The sequence below is a fragment of the Phyllostomus discolor genome, chromosome 6 (assembly GCF_004126475.2).
Source record: "Phyllostomus discolor isolate MPI-MPIP mPhyDis1 chromosome 6, mPhyDis1.pri.v3, whole genome shotgun sequence".
NCBI lineage: Eukaryota > Metazoa > Chordata > Mammalia > Chiroptera > Phyllostomidae > Phyllostomus > Phyllostomus discolor.
In genome coordinates this window covers 99,242,569-99,257,952 of record NC_040908.2, presented here as the reverse complement: position 1 = coordinate 99,257,952, position 15,384 = coordinate 99,242,569, and the positions used below count along the sequence as shown (strand labels likewise).

The 15,384-nt window shown below is 30.9% G+C and overlaps 1 protein-coding gene across 1 annotated transcript in view; it reads right to left on the bottom strand.

Moving 5' to 3' along the window:
- Positions 1-15,157, bottom strand: part of CNTN5 (contactin 5) — a 1,221,314-nt gene extending 1,206,157 nt beyond the window's left edge. The window contains exon 1 of the mRNA XM_028517441.2: positions 14,837-15,157. The gene's annotated coding sequence lies outside the window, so the exon portion shown is untranslated. The remainder of the gene's footprint in view (positions 1-14,836) is intronic.
- Between the last annotated feature and the right edge of the window lie 227 nt (positions 15,158-15,384).

The window sequence follows — 15,384 nt, the reverse complement described above, 5'->3', positions numbered from 1 at the left end:
CATACATATTTCTAGATATGCACCAGCAAAACCATTAAATAATGGATATTGTGAGACTTTGATCTTTGCATAAAACATTCAGAGTAAACTAGCCAAAATGGTAATGTTTAAGAATGTATTTGTGCCATCCAGCATCATCTTGCCCTGCACAGACTAAACAACAAATAAATCCACACTGAATAGAATTTCACTCACTTTTTACTTTTATTTTTGAATGATCTCTTAATTCTTTATTTTTCTTTCAACTCTTTGGATTTTTATAGCTTCAGGTTTTTGAAACAAGCTATATGGAAAATGCAGTTAATTTTAGGCAAAGATAAAGCCTAAAATAATAGCACCAAATGTTAACAAACATCAGTATTATGCTAATTAATCAGGCAGGTACAATATTTATCTTATATTCTAACATAATGTATTTAATGTTTTATAATTATTTTTATGATAAAAATTTGCTATAAGAGCTTTTTTTACAAGACTAATAAAAGCATATTTATATAGAAAAATGGTTTGGGTTCTAGTTATTAAATTATATTTTCTTATTATTCTCTCAAAATCTATACATACCTGTGCATACTTAATCATCTTTTCCTTTTTCTACAGTGATATTTCCACTCTAAGTGACACCTCAGGAATAGGAACCCAAAGTGTCCAGATTCTCATCCATCTGTTATTGAGCAAATACCTGCTGGGTGACTTTCTTATCTGATTGGTTTTATGGCCTCTGAAACCATAAAACCAAATGAAAGATAAATCCCCACTACCCCCTGCCATCCTAAACAATGCACTGTATATGATTACTGAACAAATTAAAATGGGTACATGAAATTCACTCAAGTTTTTTTTCTTGACTTTCTGAAATGCTAAACATTTTTATTTCAAATGTAAAAATCTCTGAAACTGTTTTAGACAAGTTTTGGTATACCATGAAATATTCCTTTTAAATGCTTAGTAAGGTACTGCTGATTCCTCCAGGCCACCTATTTCTTAACACAAGGAATACGTCATAAGCTAATACAACATTTGGTGTCTTTCCTACTTTTGGATTAAGTGCTCAACACTTGCTCATCCTTTTCTTTGTTGATCAACTACCTACCATTCAGTTAAATCACAGAGGTCATTTTAGTTGTACACAAGGCAAAGTTTGTAATTTCAACTACTGTGTTTGTGCTTGATACCTGCAAACTCTCTATTTTTTCTTGATCTCAAAAAGAAGTCTTGGACTTCGATTTGATTTTTATTGTTAGTGTTTTCTATTGAGGCAGAAAGAATACAAAGAACAGCAGCTTGGCTTTTCTGAATTTATCTAGTGACAAAAATAAGAGTGTTGATCCTTTCTGCAGTTCAATTGTATTTCCTCTTGATGACACAGGTTCTTGTTCAGAAGAAATTGGTTCAAGGAATAGTATCTTAAGATAAAAAAAGGAAGCACAGGATATAAAGGAGGTAACAGCATACTCTTAGACTTAAATACAGTCAATGGTCTAAAAGGTTGTGAGATGCCTTTAGGCTTGTTGGAATCAAATCACTCTTTAGGATTTCCCTTCTTTTATTTTTTTTTATCCTAAGACATATTTAATACTTTTTTATTGCTCATATTTCTGTGATGTTAAGAAACTGAATTTATGGACTCAATTTTTAGTGTAATTATCAAAATATAGTCCAGAATGGAGAAAAATATTGCTTGATTTTAAACAAGAGCTCTAAAGGATTTTCTAGGAACATTTTGAAAGATTATTAAAGATACAGAAAATGTCACTTCAGGTTTTTAAATTTAATCTTTATTGTATTTTTCCCATTACTCTTTAGTACTCTTATGCCCCCCTACCCCCAGAAGTCACCACATTGTTGTCCATGTCCATGAGTCCCTTTTCTTTTTTTCTGTTTTCAATTAATTATTCTTCTTATGATAACTTTGGTATCTGATCAAAAACTATGACATTTTAGCTAGTTGCTAATTTTTTGAATTGGAACAGAATTATACAACTAGAACTCATAAGTTTATAATTTATTTAGATTACAGATGGGACATTTTACTTAGTGCTACTTATGATTTGATTCAATGGTAAAATTCAAACATAGTTTGAATTCAAAGATATGTCTTCATCATAAACGTTCCCAATATCTTAAAGTGAGTTATAAAAGAATATATATCCTTGATTTCTTTGTGCTAAGATTTTGCTGTGTGCAACATTTGTAAATGATATATAAAATGAGAAATATTTACCTGTGTTTCATCAGTGTTAAAATACATATTGGTTTACTGCCCATTGATTTTATAAGAAGCAATGCTCCATGTTCTGGAATGAGCAATGCAGGTGTACCAAAATCCAGCAAGGCAAAGATTCGTTATAAAAAATTTTAAACAATTTTAAAGATGTTTATTACAAATTTGTCATGAATATACAAGTTTAGTTTCTTCATAACAATTAGGAAAAGTCAAATTACATAAATATTTAATATTATTGATGTCGTCAAGTCAAGGTATAGTAAGAACACTTACTATATGTAGAGGTATAGTAAGAATACTTAATGAAAGTTTGTTTTGTGTTATACTATACTGAAAGCAATTGTTTCTTATGTAGTATTTCTCAATGCTGACAACTTCAAAGCATTACGTTATTTAGAGCATTATGCATTAGGACAAAGATCTAGTTTAATTAAATAAACATTTCACTTGTTTATGTTATTTACAGCAGTTTATGATCAAAATGTGTTCCTATCTTTAAAGCCCCTTGCATGGACATATCTGGAAGCATAATTTTTGGCAGAAGAAATAATGTCAACAAAAGTACAGAGATGGAAAATTTAATGACAGGTTTCAGAGAGATGTGGCTCTATCTAAAATGTGTACATCGATGTAGTTTCAGAGGAACTTAGAAAGAGTTTCTAAAGAACAGCTGTGGAGCTCCTTACTGGCACACTGAAGAATTTGAAATGTGTTTTTCAAACAGAAACAACCATTAAAGCCTTGAAAGTAAAGAAAGGGAATGACTAGACTTGAGTCTTCAAAAGGTTATTCCATTAGAATGACTGACATTTTGGAGAATACAGGGAGAGAAACTAGTCTGGAGATGTTATTCCAGTGAAAGATGCCCTGAACCAGTGCTGAGTGAGAGAGATTTGTAAAGCTGGTTTGAATACAAGACGACTCATTTCTCCATAATTTTTTATTTTCTTGACATCCTTTCTGCTCTACCTGAGTAGAACTGTCTTCTCTTCATTGTACTTCCACTGGATATTTTGAATACAATGGATAAGGAAAGGAAAACAATGTTATGTTACAAATATCTCTGGCTTTTCACAGATGTGCCCTTTATTTCTTAGAAATTTTGGCAATGTCTCAAAGCATTTTTAATTGACTTCTTGCTGCTATTTGTTTCTTGCTTTCAGTTATTATGTAAAGGGAATAAGAAAAATATTAACTCATAGAATTAAACTGAAGATGAGCAAAAACAGCAGGTTAAAAAGTTTTATAAACATGTAAAAGTGCTCAAAATATTAAGCATAAATAAAAGTGAAAATAAAATACTCTTTTATCTCTTCCATTAGGTATAGGACAAGAAGTTTGGTAATACACAATACTGGCTTAGAATATAGAGAGACAGACACTCTAATAAACTGTTAGTGAGAATGTTAATTGGAACCATCTCTGTGGGGGGCAATTTGGCAATAAAACCAAAATTTTAAATGCATATTCTCACTGACCTAGCAATTTTATTCCTAGATCTAGTTATACTTATGTAAACATAAATACATAAGAATTTTTTTATTTCATAAGCATTTGTATTCCTATTTAAAAATGAATTGATAAAGAATTTTAAGTAAAGGACTATTTATATAAATAATGATATAACTTTATCATGAATAGTCTACAGTGTTCAAAAATTATATACCTTTTGAATTGATATGTAGACACCTAAGATTCTTTTTTAAAAATAACATTCACTGGAAGGAAGTCATAGAAAAATCTGTTATATGGGCTAATTCTGAGGGATAGAACTAGAGAACATTTTAGGGAAAATATTTGGCTTCCATCATATTCTTTTTATACTTCTCATCATTATTTCTATAATATTAGAATAAAAAAGAGATGATGACATCAGTGTTTATTTCAAGCAAGATTCTGACTTATGAGACTTGCTTTATCATATGGTCCTAAGGCTAAGCATATCATTTGTAATCTAACAGAAAGAATTTCAGCATCATTTTAAACGTCATTCTTAAACAACATCCCACTCTTTATCAATAAACGGGTAGGAAAAGAGTTATAATTATCTTTTGTTACTGGAAAGTAACTTCTACAAAACAATGCTTTTTAAAATTAATCCTTAAAATGATATCTGTACTATTTTTACCTAGGGGAAAAAGGATTAATAAGGATGTACCTATTTATATTTAAGTTTTATTTTTCTGTCTTGAGAAAGCTTAAATTAACCTAATGATTTTGAAATGAAAAGACAAAGGAAATTAATAAGAGTAATTTTTTCAGATGAAAAATAATTGATCTCAAATATATCATTTACCTAAATATTAGCTAAAGACAAACACTAAACAGAGATTAACAATTAGAAAAGATATGTTGCATTAACTTTTAAACATCTTTTAAAGTTCTAATATGTAAAAGACATCTAATCATGCAAAAAATCTAAAGAAGAGAAGTAATGAGAATGAGAACACTGAGTCATTTCTTCTAAATATATTTATCAAAGCAACTATATAGTATCTAGATGGCATTTTAATATTCAATCTGGGGAAATTAACCATGTACTTGTATGTAAAGTCCCTTATCTTATAAGACAAATACATGCAGAAAAGATAAAAAGAAAACTGTTTCAGGTAAAATATCAAGTCCAGGTAGTTTTTAAAAGTATTTCATGATGTAAATTATTATTTAATCACTTCTTCATTGAACAGTTTAAAATTGCTTTCTATCAGCTCCCTCTCCTGTCTGCTTTGTGGCTTTCTCCACCTTTCTCTTTTCCTCTGTATCCTGTATCTCTGAAACCAGTATAGTATTATCATACTTCTTTGAAAGAAACTATTTTTGTGACATTTGTTTCTTTCATTTCTTTCTACTGTGTTCAAACTCATGCAATAGTAAAATATTCAGTAATTATGTAGGTAAAAGGTTGATTGGTTGTACAGATACAAAGCATATACATATTTCAAGTGGCATATAAGTTACCACATTACTCATAAATTTATTTACTTTTTAATAACTTATAATATCACAGTAGCAAAGCCAATAAAATAGCAATATGTCTAAATATCTCTTACAGAAAAACTTAACTATAAAATGATTGTAAGTTGAAATGAAATCTTTTCACTTTTGCTCTAAAATGTACTAACAATTTACAGTTTAAAAGATTTCATTTTTAATTTGTGCTAATAAATTAGTATTAGACACAACTTTGCAGCATGAGATACTTCCTTAGAAGTATTTAAATAACAAAGAGATACAGTCAAAATAAAAGAAGAAAATATTTGGAGGAAGTATTTTCAAATGAATATATCCTATACCATTTTACAATCCCATTGGGTTCAAAACCAATTTTGAAAAAGCTTTCCCTCCTACCAAAATAAAATCAATCCTCCAAACAAGCTCACAAAGGGCATTAAAGACTTCCCTCAGATAAAGCAAAACACAATATTTTTTAAAATAAACAAAAAATAATAATCTCTTTAAATATTGTCAAATACAATTAAGACCATAAAAAGAAATCATCTGACTAACAGCAAATGTACAATGGTGTGCCAAGAAAATAAATGAGTTTCCTCATATTTGGAAAACTGAAGTGATTGTACCCAGATGTATTTATACAAAATTCAAATGAATTTTCTGCCTTCTAATATTCCTTGTACTTAAGCCTAAAAATATATTGTTGCAAGCAACTATACGTAAAGATATGAAGAAAATGATTTTAACTTGTGAATTACACAATTGCATTTCCTTGTTACAAAAAAACCCCACAAAACTGAGAGGTAGCAGTTAATATCGTTGTACAGGAAAAGAAATGGAAGCTTAGAAAGGTTACTGTATTGCTTAGGTAAGCACATAGAGAAATTGCTGAATCAGGATTAATCTTGTGTGTAATAAGTCCATGCTTTTCCTTGGCCTCCCCATATGCCGTGAACGTTACCTTTGTTTGGTGGAATCTATCCTAAATTCAGATGTCAACAACTACAATTTTGTTTCTTGCAATTTTCCTCTTCATCAAAAGCTCGGATCGTGCACAGTCATTGAACTACAGTGGATCAAAACTTTAAGAGAAAAAACTCTTTTACATTTATTGATTTTAACTCTCTTGCTTGAGAGATTAGTAAAGTGAGGAAATGACTTTTCCAAGTCAAAGTAAGGGACAAAACTGAGGCTGAACCTCATATTCAATGCCATCTAATTTTGAGTTATCCTCTTCTTTTTGAACAAAATCCTGATTCTTCAAAGCTCTCTCAGAATCCTTTACATTTCTGCATCTGATATATTTTATATTCTCTCTTTGGATAACAAAGAGTTCTTTCTTTACATTAACTAACTTTCCTACTTTCTTCTACACATCCATCTTATTCTGCTTATCTTTCCACCAACTGAAAAAGAGTCTTTGCCAATCCATAGTGGAAAGTTCCTTCAAGTTCCATTGCTTCTCATTTTGTCTGGGATATAACCCATCCCTACAATGACCATTTCTGGTCCTCCAAGATTCTCAGAATGTGTGACCCATATCTTAATAAGTATGTTTACTGATACATTTTCTTAAGATTCTTATTATGTTGTGTTCTGGCTGACAATTTTCCATCTTTCCATTGTCAGGAATCAAACTTCTAATTTCCTTTACATCTCCAACAGTAAGTGGTATTGTAAGTGTGAATTTTTAAGAAATGTTTATTCAAGTAATTTACTTGACTCAGAGGTAAGATACAAAAGAATAATCTTCAAATACTCATGGTCTATAGATCTCAATATAACTCCACAATTAGGACAGCATTGTGCCTTATACAAAAATAGATTTTTGTAGATAGATAATTTAAAATTTATATGTTAGAAAAGGAATTGGAGTGAAACCAAAATTTCTTCCCAGACTTAAATTTTTGATGTTACTAGTACTGTCAATTTTTTTCATTGAAAAGTAGACTTTTTTCCTATATATTATTACATCTTCATGACAGTTAATATCCTGATTTACAAGTAAATAACTTTTCTAAAATTATACAATAAAATTGTAGAGCCAACTCTAAATCTTACAATTCAAATACCTAATCCCCTAATTCATACTATCTCCCTATATTAAATATACTATTGTAAATAGCAAAATAATGTTTACTACTGTTCTGATGCTACTATTACTACTATATGGGAGGACCTGTGTAAGCAAAGCTTCATTAGCTTCATGCCTAACCCAACCCTGTAAAACAAGTATCACCAACACATTACTATTACATACTTAATAACTCAAAAACCAAGCTTACTTATAACAACATATAAAAATTGCATATCTTCATAGCATCTAAGCCACAGATTTGGCTGTATCATCAGAAACTAGATGATACTAAAGTTAGCACTATAATGAGATGTAGAAAAACAGAACATTCATTTAAATTAGGTGAATCTTGGAACCACAGTTACTTCAAAATAATTTAGACTCTAGGAAGTAAATACAGCAATTACAGAACCAATGTTAGCATGAAATAGTCCAAACTAGAAAGACTGGAGGAAAACGAACAGCTGTCCATAAAAGGAGAAATATTGAAAATTTGCATCTTAGCTGTATGCAACTTTATCACTGAACATTTCACACTGAATTACATTCACCCTATGTGCTTATTTCCTCCATCAGTCCATGAAATACTTACTCCCCTTTATACTCTTACTTATTACTACAACTGTCCACAGAAGACCACTTGAGTGATTGAAATAATGTAGAAATTGCTTTAAATGTGAAAGGAATTACTTTTTTGTTCATTTTACTCACTGGGGTATATACTAACAACAACTCATTAAAGAATGTGAAGCAAACAAATATAGTCATGTTTTAAAACACAATTGATGTAGTAATTTGTTTTACAAAATCAACTCTGGATCATTTAACTTAAATATCAAGTAACCACTCTTTCTTACTAAGTTTATTGTTCTTTGAAAACATTGAAGAATTAAAAGTTGTAGGTAAGTAAATATACAAAAATTAAAATTCAAATAATTTTAAGAACATCTATTCATTGGACCTGGAGAATAAATTTTGTATTTTCTACCAGAGTTATCTCCAAATTTTGGCTATATGCATAAGGTAGAAAAGACCTCAAACCAAACATTGTTTTAGCCACAGTCTTTTACCACATCTTATTACGTCTACCACCTTTAAATATTCAGAATTTAAAGGAAGAAAGTCTTAAAATATAAGGTCACCCCATATAAACACATATACAAATTTCTTGTCATAATATGACAATTAAAGAAATTTGAGAGAGAGCATCTGTAAAAATATCACTATCAGAAACCCAGCACCATTCAAGTGACTTTCCATTAAGTTGTACTATGCTAATTTTACAGTTTATCACATTCGGTTCCACTGGTGAAAAATTTTAGCATATAGATGAATTCTAAAATCATTTATATAGTACTATTTAAATTAAGTATAAACAAACTTGGTTCAAACACAATGATAACTAAATACTATTACTCAAATTTGCTCTGTATTAACTTCCTTTTGTATTGAATCAGTAAATTTAAAATTTATATACAAGTTAATATTTGAATTTTAAAACTCAGAATAGTGCCTATTTTTAGAGACTCATTTTCTGTTTTGCATTTTATTAAATGATCTAAAATCATTAGTGCCCTAAGAAAGGTCATTATTTAAATTTTATTCAAATTTTCCAATACACAGAAATATTATCTCACCCACATTTCTCACTGGTTTTCCACTTAATTTAGCACCCCATCAAACATTTATTACTGGGGGAAAAACACCAATCCAGAAAAGAAGCTAATGAAAAAATGAATGGTCCTTTATAATCACTGGAAAAAAATTACATTTCTTTTCCTACTTGAGTTCACAGTGTTCTTAACTGAAACTGTCAAAGCCTCCTATTTGATTCAGCTGGTGAGTGCACACTAAGTTCATTGTGAAAAAAGTTCACATCTAGCTATTAAGTTGTCTAGTCATTCAAGTCTTGGTTAACAACAGAACCTGGGTATAGTAGCTATTTCTTCTGACTTTATGTAGTTGGATTTTAAATTATTGGAATAAATTATGAAAACCTCTGACCTAGAAATTTAAGAGAACTGGGTTCTAATTCCATCTTTTCCATTAAATGTAATGTCAAACCCATCACTTAACCTTTTCATATCTTTGTTTATTCCTTTTCATGACAAATGACAAATATGTGAAAATAGGAGCTTGGTAAGTTCCTTCTAACACTAAATGGTATCATTCTGTCATTTTTTCTTAAGTATCCTCATCATAATTATTTATCATCAATAACTCATGAGATATGTGCTTATTTTTAATAAAATGATTATTTTAGCATTAGGAACTCTCATTTACTAGCACACACATTTCCATTAGAACAATGGAACTGAAAGACAAAGAATATTACATTGAATCATGGTTTAAAGGTTTCATATAAACAGGAGAGTTTTCAAATAACTAAATGTGGCAAAATCTAAAGTTAATTATGAGAATTTTCACAATGTTTTCAGAAATATTCATGAGCACTTGAATTTGTTTAGGTGTCCCAGAAACAATTTTACATTTAATAATAATAAATCCTAATGCAATAAAAATTTATTTCTAGGAAACAATTATTTTTTAAATTTCTACTGTCACCTGTACCTTCAAATAAATATTCACATTCATCACTAGGGATTTCATCTAATTCTGTCATTAGATACTATAAACTATAATAGCATCTCAACAAATATTACATCATTGAAAAATGAATTTGGCCCTGGCTGGTGTAGCTCTGTGGATTGAGTGCGGGCTGCAAACCAAAGGGTTCAATTTCCAGTTAGGGCACATGCCTAGGTTGCAGGCCAGGTCCCCAGTAGGAGGCGCAGAAGAGGCAACCACTCATTGATATTTCTCTACCTCTTTCTCCTTCCCTTCCTCTCTCTCTAAAAATAAATTAATTAATTAAAAAAAAAAGAAAAGTGAATTTATATATAAAACTGAAATGGGAGCACCTAGAACATTTAAAATAATTTATCTAAACTATCTGTCATCTGTATGTTTGGTTTGGTTTCCAAAAAATTCTTTAACTTATAAATATAAAGTTAAATATTTGAGAAAATAAAGATTAAACTTTATACACTTAAAAATAAATTTTTCACCAAATACAACAACCATTTTTCTACTTGTTATCTTACAAAATAACCCCTGCAACTAGTAAAATTTTGTGAAAATACAGCAGCTCTAAACATATTATAACTATAATTACCCTATTATAATATCTCTTTCAATTAAAATCCCTAATATTTTTAGCTTCAGAATGAATGTTTGTGCCAAATGATGACTATCAAGTGGAAGAAAATTCAATCCATCTTTTATCACATAAGAGGTCAGCAAAGTTTCTCTTCCTAAGCTCCATATGCTATAGTTACTACTGGATCATAATGGAAGATGAGATGTTCTCCTTCTTGAGCATTTAACAGCTATAAAAATGCTAAAAAGCAAAATCCTATGTCCCTCATAGAATGATATGTATACAATTATACATCCTGTCAAAGGTCACAAATGAGAGTTTTTGACCACTCAGGTAAATGCAGTACTTTCATCTTCCTCCTTGCCTGATCTTATACAATTACTTAAAATTTCTATGAAGTTCATATTAGTCACTTTAATGCTTAAGCAGGTTCATATTTTAGGGTAAAGAAACAAACTATAAAGGTGTGTTTGTGGGAAAATTCATAAAATATGTTAATGCTTTCTATTAAGATCTCAACTTTTTTGGACTACATAGTGAATATAAGAAATATTTGGAACCACAACTAGTATAGGAGGAAATACACAAGTCCTGCCAGATCTTTTAAAAGAAGTCCACTTGTTAAAAGTGAATAAAAAAGTGGTATTCATAAATAAGTAGGTTATTAGGCCATTATGGATTTTTAAGGGACCACTTAGAAAAACAGAAAAAATAAATAAATTTCGTCCCTATGTTGTCAAATGCAACCAATGGAACAATTTTGGAGCTGTATAAAAATGATAGTGATCACAAGGAATTCCAGTTTAAGGAACACATGGGAAAAGAACATGACTGTACTTTCTAAAATTTTCCACAAATAATGTTTCATAGTTTTATATTAGATTAAGAAATGGTAGATTCATTGATTTTTTTACTTCCATTAAAAAAACAGAGCTTGATTTATTTTTTGCAATTACTTCATGCCAATTTCTATAGAGCCATTACCTTGTACTAAAGAAAAGAAGAGCTTTCACATTTTGGCTAGCTTTTAAGTCTTATGAGCTAATGTTTAAGACAGCTATAATGTCAAAAATACAATATGCACTCTCTGGCATATGAAATTAAAAACCTGTGTTTTAACTTAAGGGCCTGATAGCATGAAAATGTTCTCTGCTTAGCTTAAGCACATGTTTATCATAGGTAAAATATAAAGAAAGTTAAATATATAGTCATACATCAAGTTCATGTGATATAATTTAATAGTGCCAAATAACTCTGATGAAAATTTATTTGCAAAACTGTATTTTCCTACAAATTAAATATATTGTCACATAAAAATTTCTTACATACTCACTTTATCAATGAAGCACTATCAAATTTGTTTTATCTATTTTAATGAAAAAATTAACAAAAACCATTGAAGTATCTGGAGAAAATATAACCTGGTACTGTTACATTTATTCAAACCTTCTCAACATTATACATATGAATATCAAAAAATTGTAAAACAGGAGAAATTAATTGAAATGGTATGGGTAAATAGTATTCAATATTAAATCTTTAAGTGTTAATGACTTTTATATACTTCATTGCTTTCGTAAATGTGCCAGTCTCTAATGTAGTTATTGATCACAAATGCTCAGAAAATAGACCTCTGCAGATATTCTACTGCTTTGAGCTTCCAACCAGCCTCTTTCCTGCTACAAAGTGCTAAGAAGTTCATGTAACATATTAGTACAACCTTATGACCCTCATCTGAAAAACATATTTTCAGAAATACATACCTCTTTCATATTTATATCTTTAGTAATAAGAAAGAGGTGAATAAATCTGAGCTCCTGAAGTCAGAATTTGAGATAGCAAATTATATGGACCTGTTAAATTAAGACAAATAAATTTCCAACCTCTTAGTAAATTTTTAGAACATATTTAAAAAAAGACAATTCAAAAACTATAATCAAAATATGTGTGGCAGAATGGATTCAGCAAATCTAACATTTGGTCTTATAAAATTGAAATTAATTTTTGATGAATGAAGGGCACTTAACCTCTACTATAAAACTTTGTTTTAGCCAACAGGACTTAGGCATAATCAAATAATCTTTATACTATTACAGCCATCTAGACAAGTTTTGGTTAGTTTTTTTTTTTCACAAAAACATGCCATTTATTTTACCTAGAAATAAGACAAACTCTAAACTAACTTGGCCAGCAAATGTTCCCTTACTTTCTTCATCTGGAGAGCCCTCTACCCTTAATTAACATCCTTTGGTCCTTATCACTAAATCAGTTTTGCCATTAAACCATACTCTTAACTCTACTCTGAAGGTGGCAAAGGTTTTCTAAAATGTTGGATAAAAAATACATTTAAAGAAGTTTATATTAGTCAAACCTGATCTTTTTTAAAACTTAATTTGGCACATAAAATTGAAGTAAACTTTCACAAGTAACTATTTTTAATTATTCTTAAATAAACATAGTCTACTTGCTCATTCATGGTTTGATTTTAATTCACCTCCCAAAAATAACAAAGGTGTCAGACCACCACATAGTTGGAGTACTGCTCACCTGAGGAGAAAAGGTATTTCAACGATCCATTTAAAAATTCCACAACTGTAGTTTCTCAGACCTATTTCCAAATGCATCTTGGTATGCATGTGCCTCAAAAGTTATAGACAAAGTCTGAAATTTAGTGACTCTATTGGGGTAATGTTCTTTTTTCTAACTTTATTATTCTAACTTTCTATTCAGTTGTGTATGAAATCAAAGAGAAATGAAATTTAGCAGTTTTCCTCTCCATTTTGTAGTTTCTAAAAGTGTTAACAGGAATAATTGAAAGGCTCCATCAAGCTTTACACAACATATTGGAATTTATACAAATATTGTAATAAACATTTTATTGATTTTCTATTTTCAAATATGGTTTTAAATCATTGAATCACACTCCAGCTAAGTTAGTTTTCAAATTCAATTTTATTTTTTAGATTGTATTTCCCTTTAACTTTTAACTTTAAATTTTGTTCTTTGTTTCCTCCACTAGACTTAGTTGTTCTTTGTATGTGATATTTTTTCATCTTTATTCATTTGTTTTATGTGACATAGTCTTATATAATCATATCATTTTTTACCATTGTAATCAAGGAAACATATACTTTTGAGACTCAATAAACTAGTCCACATAGAATTTATAATCATTTGAGTATGAAGTAGGAAAACATACAAAGAAACCCTTCTGAGTTTCTTAAAATTGACAATAGGAACTTAAAAAATAATAATGTAATCATCACTAATATTTTATGTTTAAGGTCACAATATTAATAATGATGAACTTCTTTAAGCTTGCTATGGTACTCAATTATGCCTCCACTAATTTTTAAATTTGACCCACTACTTATTTATCTTGCATGTTTAAGGCTAGTACACTGCATGTACTTCTTACATCCTTATTTCCAGTTACCATGGAAAATCAAGGTATAAGCATGGCCTTTCTCAATGATTTTAGCTTTAAATTTTTTTTTAAAAGAGTACATGCGTATAGGTAAGACATTTCACATACAATAGTTAAAAAGTTTCTTTCTTCCAAACCTGCATTTACATTATCACAATGAATAGTATTGTTCAAGGTAGAGAGGTTATCAGATTGTAAAAATAAAATAATTCTAAAACATTTAGTGGATTATTAGTTTTCCCAAATAAAGTTAGTTAAAACAACTTAAAATTTTTGAGGTTGTCGGATTAATTCTCAGCTTACTATACACCATGTCCATGTACATGCAAATTACCACTCTTCCACTTTTCAATTAAAAAACTCAATATGGATGTCTGAATATACGTTCATATTATTTTTAAAAATCTATCACATTCCTACACAACATTCAGAAAACACCTCAGCATAATCCAAGATACTGTTGTTTTAGTCTCTCGAACTTTGTAGAACTTCACTTACAGAGTATCCCTGCTGAAATTTAACAAGTTACTGCACTGTCAGACGCCCAGTTACCTGGTCTCTGTTCTCTCAAACAAACTGCTCAGTCGTAAGACACATATTCAGCACCTGAGAATGCACCCTATTTCATGAACATTTAGTTTAGTTTAGTTTTTTTTTTTAAAGAAAAATCCCTACCCTATCTTCGTATTCATCACCTTACAGTTTAGTTGTAGGAATTGTTTACTCTTATTTTGGATGACATTATGAAATATACAAATAGGTTATAGTTACCCTTGTTTCAACTTTTCTTATAGAAAATCCCAGCAGAGAAAAAAAATAGCATGTTGAAAAATATATAAAAGCTTTATTTTACAGTTTTTAAATTCTGGCAACATCGCTAGAGAGGGTGGCTATGCAGAAGCCAGTGTGTCAAAATTTGAAAGCGCCTGGGAGAGAAAGTGCACAATTCAGAGAAAGCAGTCATTGGCAAAGGAATGTATGTCAGCCACTTACCAATGAGATGCCAGACTCCCCTGTCCTTCCTCTGAGACTCTCAATTCCCGTCTCCCATCATCCTGCCCCTCCGCACAGTTCAAAGAGAGCAGTTCCTGGGGTCCTTCTTCAGCCTGTGGCAGAAGAGAATCCGGGAGTGTGGAATCATTCAGTGGGAATCCTCCAGCTTGCCCGGCTTCTCCCAGAAGAGAGGACCCAGGTAACGCCTCCCTTCCACCCCGAGCTTTAATGGCACTTTGGCTGCTGCCTTCTCGCAGTTAACACTCCCGCACTCGGTAGTTGGTTATATTGGGAAGTAGGCGCGGCGCCTCCTCCGGCTGGTGTGTTTGGGGCTCGCGTGTTCTCCAATGCGTCCGCGCGCCCCGCGCCCCGCGCCTCTGACTGGCTGTGTCCTTCCCGGCGGTCCCTCGCCCCTCCCTGCTCGCCCGCGCTGTCGCCGTCGCCCGCGCCCAGCGCCTCACTGCCTCTCGCGGAAAAGGTTCTTTTAGCTTGTCCCCGGGCTTAACGGTCTGTTTGTCTCAAGAAGGGTTTTATACGTTTCCCTCAGC